Source organism: Nyctereutes procyonoides, unplaced genomic scaffold, assembly GCF_905146905.1.
Source record: "Nyctereutes procyonoides isolate TBG_1078 unplaced genomic scaffold, NYPRO_anot_genome, whole genome shotgun sequence".
Lineage (NCBI taxonomy): Eukaryota > Metazoa > Chordata > Mammalia > Carnivora > Canidae > Nyctereutes > Nyctereutes procyonoides.
The window spans coordinates 20,700,842-20,724,981 of NW_026575159.1; positions in this window are offsets into that span (position 1 = coordinate 20,700,842).

Consider the following 24,140-nt stretch of genomic DNA (forward strand, 5'->3'; position numbering starts at 1 on the left):
TCACTGTACAGATAAGAACGTGGAAGTGCAGAAAGGCGAAGCAGGTTGCTTCCAACTGATCAGCATTTTACTGATGGCAGAACCAAGGCTAGAAGCTAACTATTGTGCTTTGCAGATGGTGGACCTGTATTTTGGGTGGTCAGGCCCTGGACCACTAAATTCAAGCAAGGCAAGCTTCCGGGCTCTTGAAACCATACTTAGTGTTATAATGAACACCCCCCTCCTCGCTTTCAAGCCCACCCATTAGTCTGCACCACTACCATGCCACCCAGAGATGCTGAAAAAGTGTTTCATATGGGTACAGGTGCATTGCGACTACAAAGCCTCATGGCATTAAAATAGCAACAGCAGCAATCAGTGACAATAATAATAAAGCCAAGAATTATTGATCGCTTACTATTGTCAGGCTCCTTACATACATTATGTCATTTACTCTCACAAGCACCTTTTGGTCAGGTAGGTATCATTGCTAGCCACAATTTAGAGATAAGAAGTTTGAGGCTTAGGGAGGCTGAGTAAATTTCCCACACCTCCACAACTATTAGTGATAAAGCCAAATGTGTGCCCATCCATTCTGGACTCCACTCAACAATGTACTATGCCATAGTTAAGAGCATGTGATTTAGAGTCAGGTGGACCTGGGTTAATATTCTGGGGCTACCATTTTACCAGCCATGAGATCTCGACCTTGTGACTTCTAGCTGTGATGTGCCCATGTAAAATGGGGGTAGTAACACCTACTGTGACAAATACTATCTGTTGTTCCCTCAATGGCCATTGTCTCCACACTGCATAGAACCATGATAGGTTCAGGTAGTATGGAAAAGGCCCTAGATCTCAGGGAAGACAGGCTCCAATTCCAGCCTCATGAGATTAATCAAGATTGGTTCAAACCAGGTATGAAAATGACAGGCATGTTATCTAGTTTTGTTAGGGAGCGGTCCTCTTTCCAAATAAAAAGACAAAGTACCCCACAGGGGAAGCTTATTCTTATCTTCTTTTTCCTGCCAGGACCTAGGGTAAGATACCTGGAGGTATAGCAGCCATTTTGCAAACATGAGGTGACACGTCAACAGATTGAAATGCTGAAGCAGAAAAGATAGGAAAAGCCTAGATCTTTGATAGCACTGGTAGGCTGTCCCATCAGCCCAGGAGAGAAGACTATCTCCAGGCTTTCTGTTACTGAAACAATGCCTACTTCTTTAGACCACTCTGAGTTGTCTTTTATTTGTAGCTGAAAACATGACCATCAAAGTACAGTCAGTGTTGGGCAGCTTAGTATGATCATTAAGAGCCCAATTTCCAGAGCCAGAAGTCCCAGGTTCTAATCTCGGCTCTGCTCCTTACTAGCTATAGGACCTGGGCAAGTCGCTTAGCTGCTCTGTGACTCACTGTGCTCATTGGCAAAAAGCTCAATAAATGTGTATTCAGTAATGAATGAAGGATCTAACAATTCTTACTATTACTATTATTATGAGCATTAAATGACTAAATGTTTCACACAATGATGAGAACACTGCCTGATACATAGTAAGTAGCTATGTACCTGTTGCAAAAAAAAAAGATGAAAGAAAGAAAAAGAAAGAAAGAAAGAAAGAAAGAAAGAAAGAAAGAAAGAAAGAAAAAGAAAGAAAGAAAGAAAATTAAAAGAAAAGTAGCCACTATTATAGGCGTGGATTTGCACCTTGATCTAATCATTTGGCCACTTGTGGTATTTAAAGAGCATCTTGACCCTTTCACCACTGAGACTCATGGAGCATGAAACTCCCCCTAAAGTCTGTCTCAAAGCAGCCACAGCAGTGGTTTCTTTTTGACAGAAAAGGCTGCTTAGAGAACCGGCTTGTGCAGGAGGAGGGGCTGTGGCTACCAAGTCGTGTCATGGAGTGACCAAAATACCCAAATACTTGCCCATGCAAATGGGTGTGCGTCTCCCTGATGGCCCTTTTAGAAGGATCTAGACTTTCTCAAACACCTTTCTAAAAGGGTCTTTCCAGACAGTGGCTTATTCTCTTGAATCGCAAACCTTTCTTTCATGGGGCAGAGGGGGTGAGGTGGGGAGGGAGAGGCAATGCTTGCTTTCTGGGCCCTTCTCTGCCATGAGGACAAGACCCCTGGCCCAGTGCATGGATTCACTTGCCTCTCTCTCACTCCCCACTACGCATATTGCCACCCTCTCTGTAGGGATCAGATTTGAATTTGGGCAAGGGCTAAACATTTTTCGGAGACATATCGCTTGTGAAATTAAAAGATCAACTGGTAGATGCATCCATTAGCAAGTCCTGTGGTATCTTCCTTCCAGTGTATGCCCATTTCACCCCCTCCACCAGTGACAGTGCAGACAAGCCACCTCCACCTTCTGCCTGGACCACCTCAGGAGCCTGCCTCCTAACGGGCCTGGCTTCTGCCGTGCCCTCCCTTCTCTCTCAGCAGCCAGGGAGCTCTTTTCAAAATGTAAACCAGATCCTGGGATTCACCTGCTCAAAACCCTTCAGAGGAGTTCCACCTCACCTGGAATTAAATCCAAAGTTCCTCTTGGGCCCTGTAAGGCCCTCCCTGAGTAGACCGTAGGCCCTCCCTTCCTTCGTTTTCTTCTTGCTCACCCTACTTTCCACACTGGCCTTCTTGCTAAAGACCAAACATACCTAAGCGCAGGCTGGCCTCAGGGCCTTAGCACGGAATGTTCCCCTTTTCTAGAACACTCTTTCCCCTGCATACCTGGCTCATTTCCTTACTGCATTCAGATCTCTGTTCTGATGTCAACTCCCTGAGAGACTGTCTCTGATCACCCTCCCCCAACACAGTCCCCTCCCCAACTTTCTGTCATTATCCACAGTTCTTACACCTTACTAATATTATTACAGATTTGGTGACTTTTTGCATCCCCTACCAGAATATAAGCCCTGTGAGGAAGGTGGCATTGTGTTATTCATTCAGATATCCACAGACCCCAGAATTTTCTGCAACTTGTGCTCGGTGAATATTAAACTAGATAAAGCCTTTTTTGGGGGTAGAAACAAGGTATGTCTGACAAAGTCCTAAGCCCAATGTCTTTTGTGAACCTGCTAAATTGGCCCTGAATCTATATCTCGGGAAGCTACTGACAGGTTCTGAGCAAGAGGAGCAACATCGGATCAGTGTTTAACACCCCAAAGCGAGTACTTTGAAAGTGAACGCACAGGTGACTGGATGATTCCACCTGCATTTGGCTAAAAACCCTCTTCATGACGTTTAGTTCTTGCTCTCCTTCCTGTGCTTCTGGGCACCAGACAAGCACTCTCACATATGGTATCTTTGCACCAGGCAGATAGAAGATGGTTCTCATCTGTGATGATCTAAAAACAAAGTGGCCCCGGTTCTTTGACATTCTTTCCACTGAACGATGGGACTGATGTCCTTTCCTTGAGTCTTGGTGATGGTTTCAAGCGGTGGAGTCACAGAAGGTCATGCGGCTCCCTCCAGATTGCCTTGGGGTACTCTTGCTGAGGGAAGCACGGAGACCACAGTACGTGCTCTGGCCTGTGGTCTCAGCCAGCATCCCCACGGCACCCAGCGCTGTCCCACAGCCTCGCAAAGTGCCATGTTGGATGTTCAGCTTGTTTGCACTTTCAAATGACCGCAGCCCAGCTGACATCTGACTACAAGGGCATGAGAAACCCCAAGTGAGAACGGCCCAGCCCAGCCCTTCCCAAATTCCTGAACAAAAACTCATGAGTAACATAAAACGATTGTTGTTTTACGATGCTAAGTTTTGCAGTAATTCATCCTCAGCAATAGTAGCCAGAACCCCACCCTCACTCTTCCTCCTACGTACTAAGCAATCTTAGCACATTTTTCTTTCACACCCTGGGCATCAGATTTCTCATGTGTAAGTTAGGAGTGACGATCTATATTTACGTCGTCGCTGTTTAGAGCAGAAGCAAGTTTTATTTCAAACCTAGCATGGTTCCCAGCATAGACTGCATTTCCTCAAATCTGAGATGCTATCACACAACTCATTGTTATTTATGAGCCATTAAGAAGGGAACAAATGCCTTAATTAAACTACTGAACGCCACTCATAAGATGCATATGTATTTGGAGATGGTGAATTTCAAAAGATCTATTTCTTAGGACCTTTGATTTAAAGAATCACAATCATGGTACAGAGTTTGTGTGGAATGAGGGGAAGGTGTGAAGCCAATGTGCCTTTTTTGAAAGTCTCCAATCTGCCGTCCTATTTTACACAATACAACACAAAGACCCATAGAGACAACTCTGGACTACAGGCAGAAAGTACCTTCCCCGGGCTGCTGTCAAATGGTGAGAATTCAGATGATATCACACCACGATTATTTAGCAAAAATGTATTTTGCAAGAGGAATGAAGTCAGATCCCCAGTTCTGGCTATAAGAGGGCAAGTTGTTTGTCATAGAAACTCATCTCTAGTAATAGTAATAGACCAGGCCCCATTGCTCTTAGTTTTTGAGTCTTTTTTTTTTTTTTTTTAGGACATTAAGTAGTAGTGCCTGTGAGAGGTCATCTCCAGTGAGCAAAAGGGGTCTGATGGCAGAGGAGATGCAGGCTACATACATCTAGTGGAGGAGAGACATAAAGAGGCATCAGAATGCCAGCAGGCTTGCGGCTAAGCCTTTATATGGAATGCCCCATGTAGTTAGTACAGCCCCCCAAAGCTTAATATGATGGCTCTCTTTTGAAAGGTGATCCCCCTTCAGGACCAGAGAGGTTAAGTCTTTTGCTCAAAAATCACACAGTTTTATTAGGTCAACGATCCATCAGACACAGAGCTTGTGCTCCTAGCCACAGTGCTTTGCTGATCCGGGAGTGTGCAAAGACACGGAAATGAGTTCATATGAGACTCCAGCCAGCCCTGTGCTCAGCTCAGCCATCATTCCAGTCTCACTTAACAGGGAACTTCTTCTCATACCTTCTTGCTTTTGCCAGTGTGAGGTTTCCACTAATAAGGTTCTTTTTACCTTCTCCTCTGCTTGGTGAAAACCAATATGTCAGGGGTGCCTGGGCATCTCAGTGGGTTAAGCATCCGGCTCTTGGTTTCGGCTCAGGACATGATCTCTGGGTCCTGGGATCGAGCCCCGTGTTGAGGTCTACACTCAGCGGGGAGTCTGCTTGAGATTCTCTCCCTCTGCGTCACCCCTTCACTCACTCTTTCTCTCAAATAAATACATACATCTTTAAAAAAGAAAAAAGAAAACCAAAATGTCCTTCTAGGTCCAGCTGAAATGGGGCACCTTAACCCTTGTTCCTACAGGGCAATTCCAGTGTGTTGTCCCTGGGGCAGTTTGGCTGGACCTCTGGTGGTGTTGGTGGGTCACTCCTATTTGACTGGAAGTTTCCCGAGGCTCTGGAGTTAGACTTGAGTTTGAATCCCACCTCTATGACTTACAGCTAGTGTCCTTGGACAAGTTTCTTGGCTTACCTGGGCTTTAATGTTCATATCTACAAAATGGGAAGAGCCTACTTCCCAGGATTGTCCTGAACATTAAGTGTGTTTGCTTAGATGGCATGATAAGAGTTCTAGACTATCATGATGCATGAGCTACTTGCTTACTACCTTCATGCATCATTGCTACCACCTTCTGGGGTGGGTTCTTTTGCCCTCATCCCCACTGTACAGATGAGGAAGCTGAGGTGAAGCCCTGTCCCCCTGGCCCCATGGCTAGAAAGTGACAAAACTTGGCTTGAAGCTTGCCTCTATAAACTTCTTCTCCTGATGGGACCCTACTGGAAGCTTTACTTGGACTGAATTCTGAGGAAGGTCTGTCATGTACCAGCTTGTCCAGATGTCCTGGAAGAGGTCCTAATTTCCCACTCATTCCCATCTTGGAGATCTTTATCCTGACTTGTAGGAAAAGGATGCTCTGACCAGGTTTGTCTCAGTGACATGTTGTTTACACACTGCCCACTCCTGCCAATAATAGTTTCCCCTACCTTCTGGCTCTGAGGGGTGCTGGATTACCAGAAACACAGACCTTGGTCTTCATTGGTCTTCAAAAGCTCAAGCAAACCCTTAAGTAGAAGTCAGATTCCACTTCATTCTCCAATCCAACAATGCCAGGGTCTTTGTCACTGTTGACCTCAAATGATTTGGCCATTTGAGTTTCTTTCTGGTTGACTGATCTCATCGGCCTCCCCTAAAATGGCGGGCAAAGGAAAGCAGGCATTGATGTCTACCTTCCTCTGTTCCTCAAGGAGTATCAGTTAAAGTCCTTAGGCAAAATGAACTTCATTTTATTTGCCAGAGAGTATTCTGAGCTAATAGAGCAAGATCCATCACCTGGTGGGGCCTGACACAGGCCAGGCCCTTGAGAAGGCTGGATTCCTTGGAGTAGAGAGTGGGAGGGGGACCCTATTTGGCAGCATGGCGAGGACCTTTCTGTGTGCATGTGATCTGGTGAAAGCCAAGGGGCTCAGAGGGGGCTCCTATGTTGACTCAAGGTCCCAGCTCACCATGGAGACTGGGCAGCCAAGGCTGCGCAGCCATGACAGTGTCTTCCCTTTTAACAGCAGCAGAGGGACAGTAACTACAGTGGAGAAAGATACTGGGGCAGAAATTATTGAGGACTTACCCCATGTCAAACACTGAGAGAATTTTTTCAACTATTTGGGGATTTTCCATGTATCGACTCTTGCTGACTTCTAATTTATTCCCATTGTCCTCAGAGAGGATGTACTGTGCGACTTCACTCCTTTGAAATGTTTAGAGACTTATTTTATGGCTCAGCTTAAGGTCTGTAGTAGGGAGTGCTGCGTGTACACTTGCAAGGAGTGTGTACTCTACAGGTTTGGGGGAACTGCTCCATTGATGTCATTTGTGAAAGCCCGAGACTCGGCCAGGGGGCATGGACGATATCCATGCTGCAACACTCCCAGGGGAAAGGCAGGGGCAAAAATCCATGTGGCTGAGAGGGCATAGCCAGGCTCTGACCCCAGGAGGCAGACGCCATGCCAACTTGTTCTCCGTGTGGCCCAAATAAGAAAAGGCCAAGAACTCTAAATGGACTTCTGAGGTCAGGAGAGAATGTCTAAAGATTTGCTTAAAGGAGGGAAATTTACCCACGGAAGTGAGCAGTGAAGCCAGGTGCCCTCGAAATTCTCTCTCCCACGCTCCTCCGCATGAGTTCAGCATCCATCCATCCATCCATCCATCCGAGACTTGCTCCTTGTAGTTGCTGTTCTGAGCTGTGGGATAAAGGATTCAACATTGCCCTGCCCTCCCAGAATTTGCAGGGTGCTAGAGGTACAGATAATTGAATAGGCAGTTTTGTCAAGCCGGGTAGGGGTCATAGCCGGAAAAGTGCATACATACCAGAAAAATAGAGTCATTTTTAAAAAAGATTTTGTTTATTTATTCATAAGAGATACACAGAGAGAGGCAGACACATAGGCAGAGGGAGCCCGATGTGGGACTCGATCCCAGCACCCTAGGATCACGACCTGAGCCAAAGGCAGACGCTCAACCAATGAGCCACCCAGGCATCCCTGGGATAGAGTCATTTTTGCTTAGCTTCTCCTTCTGTCTTTCTCAATGACACAGATTTGCAGATAAAAGAGAATTTCCACATGGAAAGTGAAAGATGGAGGCAACCTAGTCCTATCTGTAAACCCATTTAGGAAATAATTTCGTGAAGGGCAAGGAACTTGTGATTTTGTAGGGCAAAGAGAGAGCTTTAAGACTTGTGTGTGTGTGTGTGTGTGTGTGTGTGTGCACACTCCGGTGCGCCCTGGACCCTTTTTACAAACTGGGGAAGCTCTGGATGCCTTTTGAGAATAATGCTTTTAAAATGCATTTAGTAAAAAAAAAAATAAAATAAAATAAAATAAAATAAAATAAAATAAAAGGCATATAGTACAGCACTCAGGATCACAAAGGAAAACAGGTCCCTGCATAGAGCAGGGAGAGGGGGCTGCCTGGAGGTTTCTGGAGTGGAAGAGAGATGTTTTGTGGGCAGGAAAGAAAATTCTTCCCATAGGTTGGTAATTCTACATTTATGGAACTAGTTACCTCCAAGACTCAGCTGATTTTCTCACCTTTTACATTTCTCTTGTTGTTCCCTGGGTGGAGAGAGTATAATAAACTGGCAAGGCAGGGTGGTGGAGGGTTTAAGGCTGACTTTACTGGGAGGGGGAGGGAGGAGGGGGAGGGAGGAGGGGGAGGGAGGAGGGGAGGGAGGAGGGGAGGGAGGATCTCCTCGGGCTGGGAGATCAGAGAATGTTTCTTTGGTAGCCTTTGGGATCACTTGTTAGGCTTCTCTATCCTAGTTGGGAGTTTACTGAATACAGAGTTCTGCCCAGGAGGGCAGGGTGACTCTTCCTGGGAGGTGATGAGGAGCCTGAGGTTCAGGGAAGCCCCGTGCTTTATTCTGGCAGAGGCCATGGGCCCCCTGAGACCAGACACATTACAGAGGAACTACTGGCAGCCACTTTGCTTAAATCCTCCGTTCTCATTACCACCCCTGGATCCGCATCTTACCCAGGAGGCAACGGATACTGAGCAGAATTAATCCCAAATCACCCAGCTTGAGCTAGAAAGGGGGGGGAAATAAGATCTGATCCTGCGTAACCCCAGGCTCTGAGGTCTCTGCTTCCACGGCCGCCTGCCCAGCTGCCTGCCTACAGCATGGAGGCCACGGGAGCAGCTCTAGGAATCAGGTTGCCTGGGTTCCAATCCCAGTTCAACTATCAAATGCCATGATGATCCAAGGGAATTTCCTGACCCTGAGACTCCTCATCTCTGAAATGGGATGGTTTCTTTCACCTTCCTCCAACTCTTTTCTTGATGACTTAAAACATAGTGCGTTTAAAGCCTTGAGCACATGCGCCTGCCATGCACATGCTCCATGGGAGGAGGTTGCTGTGGTTATTATCAGCCCGGCAGGACCAGGAGCAATGTTAGGGGCGGGGGGGGGGGGGGGGGGGCGGTCCCTGGTGTACGATCACTCTCCTCTGTTTACTCCTCCGACTGGCAGGCGGTCAGGAGTTTGTTTTTCTGGTGCGAAGGTTGCCCTGGTGTTCTGGAGTGACCCGGCGGGGCTGAGATGATTATACAACCCGGCTGGCCAAGCTCAGCGCTCCTTGGCAGCCTGCTGCGCCTGTGCCGCTGGCCTGAGGGAGCCACCACCCTTCACCTGCCGTCTCCCTATGGAGAGGCCTGACCTCCAATCGGAAGGATCTTCCAGGCCCAGGCCACTCGGTGCGCTCACCCACCTGCTCACTCACAGTGCGACCTTTGTCTGAGGCTGTGGCGCTCAAGACCCTGGTTTGTCCTTCATCTCTCTGTCTCTGCCCCACCAACTGTGTCCCCCACTGGCACCTCTCAGATAGGGGAGGGGCACAGCCGGGCTTGGGTTTGGGGGTGGTGGTGCTGAGACACCGGGCTGCAGGCTCCACTGCTCCCTGCCGGGCCTGCAGTTCTTGTTGGCAAAGCACATCAGATGTGCTTTCTAGACAGAAACTTTGTATTATTTTTAAAAAATATTTATTTATTTATGTACTTTAGGGAGCAGGCGGGAGCAGGAGGGGGAGAGGGAGAGAATCTCAAGCTGACTCCACCCTGAGTGCGGAGCCCAAGACCCCGGGCTTGATCCCACAACTCTGAGATCACGACCTGAGCTGAAACCAAGAGTCGGGCGCTTAACCAACCCCACCACCCTGCTCCTGTATATAAACTGTTAAAGATACAGGTATAGACATAGATATGTCTATATTTATATATAAAACATTTTTTTTAAATCAGTGAGCCTTAAATGCTTCACTAGGAAAACCCACGGAAAGATCCTGAGCACTCAGTGTTCATCATTATCGATCAGCGTGGTCCATCTTCACAGTCCGAGGAAAAGGCAGGATGTGGCCTTCACTGAGGCTTGTGGCCTCGGAGCGTCAGCTTCCTGATGCCAAGTGGGGTGGCTGACAGCTGCCCCAGTGAGGTGGTGAGGAGCAGATGGAGGAGGGCTTTGAGAAGGCTGGACCCAGAGGGTCCAGTATGGACGGAGCTCTCTTCTTGTTCAGCCTTGTGCTTGCCCTCAAGCCTGGGGGGTGTCACCTACTGCCCCTGCCACCTCTCCCACTGGGGCTGCAGGGAGGGCTCTGCTGTCCCTCCCAGCACCCTGCGGAGGTGGGGGGCTGCAGGCTCAAAAGCTGAGAATTTCCAGCCGGCAGGCAACCCCTCTGCTCGGTTGAATTTTCTTTTTTTCCCCACTTTCAATATCCTTTTCCAGCACCTTCTGAAACTCCCTCGTCTTGTGCTCCTCACCTCAGGCACTGGCCATTGCTTCTTTGTCACAGCACAGCAGAGGGCCCCCGGGAGTCCCTGGAGCCCCGAAGCTCATCTCATCCCTTAGGCAGGGCCTCAGGCCCACCTCTGGCCAGCCCAGCCCTCCTGCCCGGGGGTCTGTGGTGGCTGTTGCACAGCTGGGAAGTCCCCTGCCCTCAACACAGTCTTCCATCCCCCTCTTTGGACTTATTCTTTCTGCTTCTTGCTGTCTGGGGTGCCTGTCTCTGATGGCTGTAATGTAGCTTAGCCCAAATGCCCCCGCCCCAAGCTTTGCCCATTGGCCTCAGATCTCACCCCCACCTTGCCTAGGCAGCTGAGAAAATGGGATGAATGTGGGGCTCTCTCCAGACCTTCTGTTCTCCCACATGTGAAATGGGGATAACCATCGCAAGTTGCCAGCCCTCTTATGAATTGTCGGAAGGCTTAAAAGAGGCTCTTGACCCGAGTACCTCCCACCTCAGGGCCCTGTACATTTTGAAAGATGAGTGAATCATTTTGAATGATTGATTGAAGAATCGAATGATCCAATGAATGAATGAATGGATGAATGAGAGCCTTTACTGTTCTATTTGCAATTGTCAAAAACAGGTAGGCTTTTGCTATCCTCCACACTGCTCTTAGGAATTCTACGCTGGTAGCTTGCAAACCTAGGTTCTGGGTTAGACTCCCGGGTCAACCATTGAAGTCTGTGATCCAGGCATGGGCTGAACCCTCCCGGACTGCAAGGACGTCATCTAGGACAGGGGTCAGCAAACTCTGACCTCTGGGTGACCTCCAACCCACTGCAGCTTTTGTACAGCCCACCAACTAAAAATGGTTGTTATATTCCCAAATGTTGATTACATGTGAAATTTTACATTTTTATTTATTTTATTTATTTTTTAAAGGGTCTTTCTTGTTCTAGTTCTTTTCTTTCCTTCTTTTTTTTTTTTTTAAGTAATCTCTATGCCCAACGTGGGGCTAGAACTCACAACCCCAAAATCAAGCATCGTACTCTCCTCCTCCCGAGCAGGCCAGGTGCCCCTGCACACACATTTTAAACGTAAATGTAAATTAAATTGACATACATATTTTTACATTTTTATTTTTCATGTTTACATTTTAAAAATAAAAACTCAGAAGAAGAATGGTGTTTCCTAACACATGAGAATTAGAGGAAATTCAGAGTGTCTATAAACAATTTTATTGCCATGCAGCCATGATCATTCATCTACAAATTGTCTATATGGCGATAGAGGATATGCGCAGAGCTTTCGCTCTCCGAGGCACAGATGACTGGTTGTGACGGAGACTGTATGGCTCACAAAATCCAAAATATTTACTACCCGGCCCTTTATAGAAAAACCTGCCAATCCCAGGTCTATGTAACAGGAGCAACAGTGTATACCCACCCCACTGTATGTGTGGATGAAATGTTCAATTCAAGGGCCTAGCACCAAGCAGAAACTCTAGAAAATTCCGCTCCTGCAGGCTTTCCCTTTCCCATCTATATCCCCTTCCACAGAGAGCTCTTTTATTTCAGGGTCCAAGCCACATAAAACCATAAAAAGAGGACGACAGGCTGACTCTCACCAGTGCCCTGCAGACGGGCCCTCAGACAGCAGGACTGTGTTTGTGGGCTCCATCCTCTGGCCCTCGGCCTCCCTGGCCAGTCTGTGCGGCTGCTGCGGGTGTGTGTGTGTGGGGCAGGTCGGAGCCCCTTGTGTCCTCGGGGACGTCTGGGTCCCAGACACATCGGGGGCGGTCCTGCAGGGGTGCCCTACAGAGCGGCTTCTCTTGCATTTATCAGAGGTTGCTGGTTTCATTGCATCGTTTCTGGCTTTGGGCATTTCTGGAAGTTGGACCGGCGCTGCCCAAGAGGTGGCCACAGCCACACTTTAGCTTAACGCAGGATGACTGCTTGGCGGAGGCAGCCTCTGGGCTGGAATCCAGGGGCCTGATTGTGATTTGAGGGATGGCACGGAGTCGTGGCGAGACCCGAGATGTGGGCTCGGGTCTGGAATCCCAGCTCTGCCGCTCACTCACAAGCTCTAGGATGCCCCTCTGAGCTTCTTGTCTTCATCTGGGGAGCTGGGGTGATGCTTCCTCTTGGGGAGGGGTGTGCACAGGGATGTGGTCACGTAAGCAGCGTTTTGTCTTTTCCTGCTCTAAAGCCCCCCGCCAAGAACAGTGCCTGGCAGGTGGTAAGCACACGGCAAACACGTGTTATTGAAGAGAAATAAACCCAAAAGAGATAAAATATGTGGAGAGCCTGCTGCACCGTTGCTTCCCATTAAATAGTCGTATTGCTGCGTCTGTTCTAAACCAGGAATCAGCAGACTAGAGCCCACACGCCGAGCCTGGCCCGCTGCCTGATTTTGCAAACAAAGTTTTATTGGAACACGGCTTTACCCATTCATTTACCTACTGTCTGACTTTGCTGCCACAGCCATGGAGTAGAATAGTTGTGAGAGAAATGTACGGCCTTGCAGAGGCTAAAATATATCCAATCCAGCTTTTTATAGCAAATCTTTGTGGTCCCCGCTCTGAATGTCAAGGCCACCCTGTCCATGAGTGACCACAGATTTCATTTCCCCCTGATTGCAGGTGTGCGGGCAGTTACGAGGTGACAAGCAGCTGCTAGCTTGAAATACGCATGCTCGATGCCCTCTGTGAAATACTTAGTTTTTCCTTTGGCACCCTAATTCCGCCACACGATTCCAGCGTGCTCAGAACAGATTTCGAGATGCCCCGCTGTTCTCATGGGTGAGGTGGTGTTACTTTCATTTCTGTGTAAGAAGAAACTCAAGCCACCTGTCAATTGCTGGCATGTTCATGAGGGATTCGCCACGTACCCTGTGACGGGTCTCGGCCTAGGGAACAGCGCCTCATAGGAGGTGAGTCAAGGTAAAAAAGAGGATGACCCTCTCGATACAACTTACTCTTTGGTATCAAGGAATAGGAAGCTGACTGGTGCTCTTGTGTCTGGGGCATAGGTCTCTTTCATTGTTATGGATGGGATAGCCTTGGACACCTCAGTTACCCTCACTCGGCCTCAATTTTCCCATCTTTAAAATGGCCACAATGATCCCACATGGGGTTGTTGTGAAAATTACATAAGATCAAGTGACTGAAGCGTAGTAACTAGTCAGCTCTTTATTATAATAAGATAAATTCTTCATTTCTCAGTTTGGGAGAGAGAGAGTTAACAATTTTTGCCTCACGTTGACACTCCCTTAGATGGTCAGGGCCCACCATGAGGATCCTCTTGCAACCCTGATTTTGGGGGCGATGGATGAGCTCTTCCTGGACAGCATTTATCCAGGGCTCCCTGTCTGCCTTGCCGGCCGAGCAATGCTGGGTCATCATCCTGTTAACCATTTCCTGGTCAGCGGATGGCTTGCTTCCTTTCCCTCTACAAGGATAGACTCACAGGCTTCCAGGTCCCCAAGCCCCAATGAAGAGATGGCCCAGGAACCACCGAAGGCTGAGTTCAATGAAGCAAGTGCATTCTTGCAATAAAGGTGCGAGCTGCCGGCCGGGATTTCCAGCCTAGTCGCTTCTGTCTTGTTCATCGCTTAGAACAGCACCTGGAACATAGTAAATGTTTCACAAATGTTCATTGGGAGGATAAATGGTCACCTCGTGAATGTCACACTGCCTGCTGCCCTCATGTGACTTTTGGACTGCGATGCCGTGATGCCAACGGGGGAGGTCCAGGCTCAGAGAGAGAGCACACGGCAGCCCCGCCCGGCCCTCCCCAGGCCCTCGGACCTGCCACATTTCCTCTTCACCACTTGTCCCGGCCGAGTCGACTGCTCCCCCTGTGCCCAGGGCTCTTCCCAACCCTGTAAGGTACAGGAAGCCAGCCACCATGACCCTGCCCCCAGCCACATCTGGATCTCCAGCTCAATCTCGGTCCACATCAGGGGTTGTTAACTTACAGCCCACAGGCTGGATCTGGTCAGGGGTCTGTTTTTGTAAGGACCTTGGCCTAAGAATGGCTTCTACATTTCCAAAAGGTTGAAACTTTTAAGAGTACAATACAACAGAGACCACAGGGCCAACAACGCCTGAAATATCGACTCTCTGGCCCTTTATAGAAGAGGCTTGCTGCCTCCTGGCCCAGCGAGTCCTCTGATATACCAGCCCATAGGGCCAACTATGTGAGCCAGGCTCCATTTCAAGGCTTTGTTTCCTTCCTCTTATTAACACTGAGGCAGGTAGGATTATCATCCCTTGTAAAGATGGGGAAACTGAGGCATAGAAGTATTAATTTACTCAGCCGAGAATCTAATAGATGGCAAAGCCACAATTCAAACCCAAGCAAGCTAGCTCCAGAGTCCATGCTCTAACTGTGGTACCATTTTGCCTGTGGACGCGGCCAAGCCCAAGCTTTAGGCCTTGCCCACACTCTGTCCCATTTTGAGTCCCCTATTGCAGAGATGAGCTTCAGAAACTAGCACCCTCTCCAGGTGTTTCGACCCCAGTCTCCCCTCCCTCCCCAAGATAGCTCATCTCCTGTGGTGCTGACGGGGCTCCCTTTTGGCCCCATGCTGTGGCTTATTCCATCCTGCTCCCCGAGGTTGGACACCTCTCCCTGAGCCAGGCCTGAAGTTCGTCCCACTGAGCCTCCCTTCCCGAGGCATTCCCTGTGTCCCCCTTCCATTCTGTCTTTCCAACCGCATCCCATCCCTCCAATATGGAATTGGATTCTTGGTGCATGGCCTCGGAGTAATGGTGCTGCAGTGAGAGGTACGGTCAACTCCTGGTCCTAAGCCTTGGTAGCCCCAGGACCTTGGCTGAGACCCTTTCCCCGGCCCCACACACACCAGCTCCTGGGAGGCAGAGGAGAAGCCCATCACGGAGAACAGCCCAGAGGTGGAGGTGTCGCAAACAGGGGGAAACGCTGCACTTCAAGGCTGAGCAGGAGGGGCGGTGCCTTTGCGATCAAGAGTCTGGGTGCAGGGGCTCAGGAGGGGTGAGAATGGAAAGACAGCTGCCAAGAGGAACAGAGAGCCTCTCAAGTCATCCCCTCCCCGTGCCCTCCCCACCGCACCAGCCCAGCTTCAGCAGAAGCCTCCCCTCCACCTGGGCTGGAAATCACTGTGTGGAGCGTGAAGACAGAGGCCGTGTTCTAGCTGTGTGACCGTGGACAGGTCACTGCGCGCTCCGTACCTCGTATTCCTCTTTTTTCACACGGTGATGGTGAGGGTCTGGGAGGGTCTTATTTAGAGATAACACATTCCTGGCAAGCCGTAGGCAGGTGCTCAGCATGAGAATGAATTCTTCGTGGCTTGCCTTCCCCAGCTGACCCCTTTTTTACATACGCTTCTGGCAAACTGGTGGCACCTAACATCCTGGTGGGTGCACCTTTGTGGCTGTTATCTCCATTGCCAGGAGCCCAGACCACTGCATCCCCAGAGATCAGAGCCCATAATGGGCAGGGACTGTGTTGGACCTTCCTTCTGGGTTGGTGGGTGGTGGGAGTGCCCCGTTGCACCCCCCAGGGCTGCCTCACTCCCACTGAGGCTCTCCAGGCTGCTGCAGAAGGCCCCACTCTGTTCCCTCTCCCTCTTGCTTCCCCGGGGGAGGCCGACTTATGAGCTCTTCCCAGGTCTTCTGGGGAAGGATGCTCTCAAGGACACTTTGGGGTTGAGCGTGTAAAGGAGGCCTCTAGGCTAAGGCTGGCAGGAGAGGCCTCCCAAGGGCCTGGCCAGCAGGTTGTGTTTCTCCTTCTGAGGCCTGGAGGGGTCGAGCACAGCGAGGGGCTAGGAGCCGCTGCGCCCGGGCTCCAGACTGGCACCTTCTCCTGCCTCTAAAGGGTCACTGCTTGGGGATCCCATCAGCATCACAGACTTCTGGTTCCCCCCATATTGTGTTGGCCTCTGTGTGGTCTTCTCCATCTTTGTAAATGGCAATGCCAACTTCTCAGTTGCTCAGGCCACAGCCTTGGAGTCTGTTTACCTTGGGCCCGGCTCTCTCGCCTGTCACATCCAGACCATCAGCAAACCATGTCCAGAACATCACATCCTGTCACCCACCCCACTGCCCCTACGTGGGCCCAGCCCCCATCATTTCTTGCCTGTGTTAGTACAACAGCCCTTGACTGGTCTCTGTGTCTGCCCTTGCCTCTCTACAATCTACTCTCAAAGCAACAGCCAGGGGCACCCTTTGAAACCAAGCCAAGGCACATGACCTTTCTGCTTCAAAGCCCCCACAGGCTTCCTTTCCTATTCAGAATAAAAGCTATGGGCCTTGCAGTGGCCTGGGAGGCCCATGCGACCCAGACCTGCTGCCCTGACCTCACCCAAGCTCCTCCATCCCATTCATCCCACCTGCCATCCTGCCCCGTGGCCTCAGACACTCCAGGCAGCTCGGCTCAAGGTTCTGTGCTCCCTGGACTCTATCCTCACTGCTCACTCCCTCGCCCCTTCCCAACCCTTGTTCAGCGGTTACGAGTGACCATCTCACCCAGGCCTCCCCTGGCCACTGTAGTTCACATTCAACACCCCCTCCCCTTCTGCAACTCTCATTCTTCTCCTTCCTCCCTTTATTTTCCTCCGTTTTTCTTGGCACCTTTTCGAGTGCCTTACAATTGTGTGAATTGATCCATTAGTTCCCCCCATCCCACTGGAGATTAAACTCCAGGGGCAGGGGGCAGGATGTGATTTTCATCTTAGCCCCTGCCAAGAACCGCACCTGTGACATGGTAACAGTCTGGAAATATTTGTGGCACGAATGAATGAATGACCTAAGACCAAAGAGAGCCGGGCATAGAAAATAAACCCTTATTTTAAGCATAAGCCTTATGATTTTGTGTGTGTGTGTGTGTGTGTGTATAAAGTGATAAAATATATGTTTTATATATTTATATATGGTTGAAAGTTTCAAGCATATATATCATCTATATACATAGCATGTATATCAGGATAGATATAAAGTGAATGTGTGTATATATATCTCTCAAAGACCAAAATATATTTTATATATAGAGCCAAGGTGCCGTATTTTTTGCAAAGGAGGACACTTTCTGGTTTCCCTGGCTGCCTGCCAGGATGCACTCAGGCAGCGATGTACAGTAAACAGGGCACTTTCAGCCTCTGGTTTTCCAGAGCAGAGAGCAGGTCATTGCCTGAAAGCCTGTGCCTCCCTCTCGTTCTCTGGAGTGCAGGGCCACTCAGAGGCAGGCTGCCCCAGCCTGTGAGGATGCGGTGGCCATGACTCCCTCCCTCTCCAACAAGATCCGTGAGGACCACCTGGGCGTGAGCTGGAAAAGGCGTGCCTGTCAGAGAGTGTGAAGAGCTGGTGAAGTCCTCGTGGTGACCCTCTGTCTCCTGGGCCCACTGCCCCCTCCCTTCCCTAGGGTCCAGACACACTGGCTTGCCCGTGTCCCCACAGAGGCCGTCTCCTGCTCATCCAGCTCCAGCCCCAGCTCACGGCTCTGCGGGCTGCTCCCCTACCTGTGTGGATCTGTGCACTGCATACATCTGGGTCCTCCAGAGAGACACGCTTGGTGTCCCAACCCACGGCACCTCTGAGCATGACCTCGTTTGGAAATAGGGTTTTTGCAGATGTAATCCAGCCTCGATGAAGTCATTCTGGATGTGGGTGGCCTCCAACCCAGTGATGGTGTCCTCAGAAGAGAGGCACCCGTGCAGGGGCCAGGCTGTGTGAAGGCGGAGGCAGGGATGGGGGGACATGCGTCTGCAAGGCGTGCGATGCTTACGATTGCTGGCCAACCACCGGGGCTGGAGGAGGCCCTCAAAGACCTCGCCCTTCAGGTGTCACAGGGAGCACGACCCTGCGGACACCTGGATTTCAAGAGCTCTGTCCTCCAGAACCCCGAGAGAATAAATTTCTATGGTTTTAAGCCCCTCAGCCTGCAGAACTTTGGCCACCCCAGGACGCTCACGCACTCCCCTCTGATCCCTCAGTTCTGCTCCTAAACGCCACCTCCTTGAGGGCTTTCCTGGCCTCCCAATCGTACTCGGTCCCGAGTTTCACACCTGTAGCACAGTTTATTATTCCTCCACCGGGTGCTTATTACCATGTGTGATACGGTTTTGAAAGCCTCCCCTGGTGCCTGTCAGCTCTCTGCGAGGTCCCTGTGGCCGCCTACGTGTCCTCAGGTGTCTAGCGGAGCACCTGCACACAGTAGGTGTGCAAGAAGTATTTGTTGGGTGCTTGCCTTACAGTCGGGGTTGCAGGGGGGATCTTCCAGACTTACAGAGTCAGTTTGTGTCATAGAAGCCCCAGTTGGAAGATTACTCTGGGTGCTTCCCCTGGAAATCCTCAAAGTGCAATTATTCAAATTGAGTTATTCGACCCAAGTCAGTTGCAGTAAAACAAGAGACACTGAGGGCCTGTGAGGACTTTCCACACGAGGGTCTGTTCTTACTTTTTGGCTTGAATGTGTTTTCCTGCCAAGAATCAAAACTGACTTTTACCAAGTGGTTAGCAACACCTTAAAAAGAAAAAAAGGAAAGAAAAAGAAAGAAAGAAAGAAAGAAAGAAAGAAAGAAAGAAAGAAAGAAAGAAAAAATAAAAGAAAAGTAAAGAAAGAAAAGAAAAGAAAGAAAGACCTCCCAAAATTAGGTTCTTTTACACTTACCCTCCTCCTCAGCCTGCCTCCCGCCGCCCGACCCTAGGACCTGGTCCCATGAATGGTAGCCCTACTTTGGACCTGTCTACATTCTGCTTTGTTTTCCCTTCTAGGGCTTTCAATGGAGATGTCTGGTAGGAGTTTTTAGGTGATTCTAGAATTGACATCTCCTCTGAGACTCATCTGTCCCACGGCGTGTAGGTTTGGATTCAGACGGATTCAGCATGGTCTTTATTGAGCACCACCAGTGTGCCAGTCACACCCAGGGCAGCTTTACAGCTTGTCACTTCCTTTCCATTTAATGTGTTCCAGAATCTATGTTCACCACGAAGCAAGCTCACTTCAGAGCTATTTTACTGATGAGGAAACCAAAACTCAGAAAGGTTAAGTAATTTGCCTAAGATCACACAGCCAATAAGTGGTAGGGCCCTTTTCAAATCTAGATCTGTCTGACTTCAAAGCTAGTGGGTTTTTTCCCTCTAAATTTACAAATGATAAAAGCATCCCTAATCAGAAATTGCCTTATGAAATGCAAGAAGCTTTATTTTATAAGGATTTGGCTGTGCCTGAGGGTGCCGTGTCACTGGTTCCCCAGGAGCCTGTTGGGAAGGGGTTTGGTATTGGATCTATGGCCCCAGGGGCCCTGGCATGTGCTCAGGACAGTCCGCAAGCCTGGTGAGCACTCTGGTTTGGGAGGGAGGTCATCTGCTCCTAGGACCGGTCTTCCTGATTTTGGGCATTAGGTTAGCCACTCCTGTCATCTAGCCTCGGTTTCCCCAGCCATAAAATTAAAACTCAGATTCAGGGATCTCTGAGCTACTGTCCTGCCCTGATAATCTAGGACTTCAGCACATCCCGGGGCTGCCACCAGCATTCTTCTATGACCCTCAAGCTCAAGCCTTTTAAGTCTATCTGGGGCCCAGAGCCTACATGGAAAATTCTTTTTTTTTTTAAATTTTATTTATTTATTCATGAGACACACACACACACACACACACACACACACATACACACACAGAGGCAGAGACACAGACAGAGGGAGAAGCAAGCTCCATGCAGGGAGCCCGACGCAGGACTCGATCCCGGGTCTCCAGGATCAGGCCTTGGGCTGAAGGCGGCGCTAAACCACTGGGCCGCACGGAAAATTCTAATGAAATCCAAGCTGCCAGAGGCTCCTCCTCCCCATGTCTCCTCATCCTCCTCAGTTCACATCCTCTCCTTTCCTGGAGCCGGTCCTGCTGGGGGCCCTCAGGCACATTTCTTTACGTCTCTGAGCTTTCGTGTTCTCCTCTCAAAAGAGATCTCAAATGAGGGTAAAACCCACCTCCTTGGCTCACTGTGAGGACGACACGAAATGAAGCAGTAGCCATCCTTCCTGACTTTCTGCGGGGCTGAGCTGTGCGGGGTGGGCCCAGAAGCAAACTCTGGTGCTAAGCAGGCATGTTTGAATCTTGGCCACGATGCCTCCCCGCTTACCAGCTGTGTGGGTTTGGGCAAGTTGCTTTACTTCTCTGTGCCTGAGTGTTTTCTCTTGTACAATGGAAACCCCCCTACAAGTTCATATTTGTTTTTTTTCTTTTTAAGATTTTATTTATTTATTCATGAGACAAGTTCTTATTTGTAAAGCACATAAAAGAGTGTGGGGCACGTAGCCAGCGCTATTTCAGACTCAGCAATCATTACTAGATCATCTGATTCTCAAACCAGCCTGGTGCAGGGGTGCTGTTCTGATCCTCATTTTATGAGTGGGGAAGGTTGGCCTGCAGGGTCATAACCTTCGGCAGCTGCCTTCTGCTCCTGGTGGGGACCAGGGCACAGGCCTGGGGAGGGACAGGGTGGTGGGGCAGGGCTGTGGGTGTCTGTGAGAGGCTGCACGCATCCTGCATGTATCCCCGAACGGGGACATTAAGCAGCAAACAAACCGCTTACAACTGATCAAGACAGAGATTGCAGAATAAAGTAGAAAGCTTTGCCTCTTCCTCTTTGAACAAGAGGCCCTGCATTTTCATTTTGCACCGGGTAGGCCTGGTAACTGTGTAGCCAGCCCTGGGCCCCTAGCATGTCATAGGTGGAAATGGTAGTTGCCTTCCCCTTCAACAAAAGCCCCCAAATGCTTGCTCTGAGTTCAGTAATTCAGTGTGGTTTGTCCTGGCTCTTGATTTACCGGCAGAAACAGTCTCTTGATGAAAGCCTGGGTGGTGGCACTTTTGCTGCCTTCCACAAAGATGACTTCCCCAGAGCCTCCTAAGGCCTTCGTATGATTTGCACCCCAATTGTGGGCCATTTCCCAACCGGCAGCCCTGTTTGGTAGCAGATGATAGGGAGATCTTATTCTTTTTCCTTCTTCTGTCGCTGTAATCTTCAGAGGCGAAGGGTTCTCCTTAAAAGACACCGTGGGCCATTACTTTATGCAAATGCAGCATCTCTGAGGCTGGCAGGCCTGGGGTTGGCCATGGAGGAATGCAAGGTGGACCGCATGGGCTGGGCAGGGCGCCACCAGGGAGGCCCCGCCAGTACGTCTTGGCATGTCTGCACTGCTGCCCCCGTGACTTCTGGGAGGAGACTCAGGCCACAGCGGGAGAAGTGGGAGGCTGACAGCCACGCAGCAGGAACCCCAGAGCCACGGGGTGGGAGAGCTGCTCCTCTGGCCCGTGTCCCACGTAACAGATGAGGCTCCTTAGGGAAGAATAAGCAGCAACCCCAGGCTGATCCCAGGGACCAGTGCAGATCCGTGTGCAGTGAGATACCTCAGATAGAGTGGAATGGACAACGAGCGCTGCTGAGAGCAATGTCTACTTGCTTTGGTGCAAGCTAAGACACATCATGCAGCTGGAACATTCCAGAAAAAGTGAAGGAAACAGGAGGAACCCTCTAGGGAAGCTCAATAAGGGGGAAAGGTGGCCTGCGATTAGATAGGAATTTGGAGACAGTGGGGCCTCAGCCAATTCCCTTACCTGGGAATCTCCCGTCTTCCAGAGCCTTCTGCCCAAGCAGCTGGGTTGCCACATTCATGGGTTTCAAAGATGTCCAAGGCAACGGTGGAAAAGAGACTGGCCCGGCTCCACCCTCCTTCCCTCCTTTCTTTCTATAAGCTCTAGGCCCGGTGTGGGGCTTGAACTCACAATCCCCAGATCGAGAGTCACACGCTCTACCTACTAGCCAGGCCCCTCTTTGATCTTTTCTATTGAAATATCATTTACATACAACAAAATGCAAAGAATTTAAGTACTGAGTTTGGAGAGGTTTTTTTTTTTTTAAGATTTTATTTATTTGACAGAGAGAGAGCATAAGAGGGGGTGGTGCAGAGGGAGAAGTAGGTTCCCACCAAACAGGGAGCCCGACATGGGGCTCCATCCCAAGACCCTAAGACCAAGACCTGATCCCGGGACCCTGGGATCATGACCTGAGCTGAAGGCAGATGCTTCACTGACTGAGCCGCCCAGATGCCCTGAATTTGGAGAGTTTTGACAATTATATACACGTATGTACCCATCCAGCACCCCCAAGTACACACGCATCACCCCCAAATACAAATATAGGACATTTCCTTCCCTCCAGAAATGTCCTTGAGCTTCTTCCTACTACTGTCCTACCGCACTCACTTGAAGGTGACCACTGCTCTGACTTCTGTCACCACAGAGGCTACGGGTTCGTTTCTCTGCTGGAGAACCTATGAATGAAATCCTGCTCTTTCAGGTCCAGCTTCCTTCTCTCACCGAGTATTTATACTCCTCCAGGGCCGCCAGTCGCCGTCCCTTCCCCCTGCTGCCCACTATTCCATTGGCTGCATACACGCACTCTGGTTATCCCTGCATCTACTGATGGACATTTGAGTTGTTTTCAACTCTTGGTGATTATGAGGAAGGCGGCTAGAGGCTTTCATGCACACGCCTTTTAGTAGACATATGTCCTGGGGAAATACCTAGGAGTGGAATCGTTGGGTCATATGTTAAGTGTATTTTTAGTTTTATAAGCAGCTGCCAAACTGTTTTTCCAAGGGGTTGTATCATTCTTGTACTCCTGCCATGAGTGTATGAGAGTTCCAGTTGCTTCACATCCTCACCAACACTTCGTATTGATGGTCTTTTTCATTTTGGCCACTCTGGTTGGTGGGTGGAAATGGTATCGCGTTGCTGTTAATTTGCATTTCCCTGATGACTAATGACATCGAGCACTTTGTTATGTACTTATTATAGATGGCTCCTTTTGTGACATTTGTGAGCCTTTTTTGCGCTTGGGGAAGGAGTTCGCTTGTCTTATTACTGAGTTGTAAGAGATCTTAGTATGTTCTGGATTACCAGTCCTTTGTCAGATACGTGTACTGCGGTCTGTGTCCGCACGATCCTCTTAATCCTCCCAGGGGCCCTGTAGAGTGAATGTTACTATCCCCACTTTGCTTTAGAGAGGTGGAAACTGAAGCACAGAGAGGTTAAGCGAAATGCCCGAGGTCACACAGCTACTCAGTAGCGGGCGGGGATGCACACCCACCGCGTGTGACTCAGAGAGCTGACTTCCAGAACATTCCAGAAAGCGTCTCTCCACACACAGATCCTTGTGTCTCCCTGGCAGCCTGAAATGTGCGGTCCTCAAGCTAGTGCCCAGCTGGGTTATTTCAGTTCACACTTGCTCCCTCTGCTTCGCACATACCAGACCATCCTGGGAAGTAGCCGGCTCCCAGAACCCAGTTGGGGCACCGTCTCCTCTGGAGGATGCCACAGGGCTTTGAGCTGCTCCGGTGAAAGACAATTTTATGGGCCTCTGAGGATGCTGGCAGGGTTAGCTCGTGCCAGGAATAACAATGAGAGCCCCAGGCAGGCTTACTGCCAGCCCTGCTCTGGGAGGTGTCCCTGGAGGAGGTGAGTAGGGAGGGGAAAGTGAGGAGGGAAGAGGACCCATGGGCGGGGGGACAGGGCTGGCATATGTGTCCACGGCTGTCTCAAAGAAGGGCTTCTGGGGGGAAGGGGCCCCCGTGGCAGTAACAGCAAATGGCTGGGAGGTTTTGTAAGAGTGGGAACCACGGCAGCTGCAATCATCAACATGCTAGTCAGAGTCACGAGCCTGTACTGAGCACTCCCTGGGAGCCTGGTGCTGTGTCTGCACTTTGCATCCCTCTTAGGTGCCAGGTGTAGCTGCTTTGCACTTACCAGCTTAATGCTCATAATAATCCCACGAGATAGGTATTATTAAAACGTCCACAGGAGGGAACTGAAGTTCAGAGGGGTTAAATAATTTGCCTAACGTCACATCGTTTGTAAGTGGTTGAGGTGT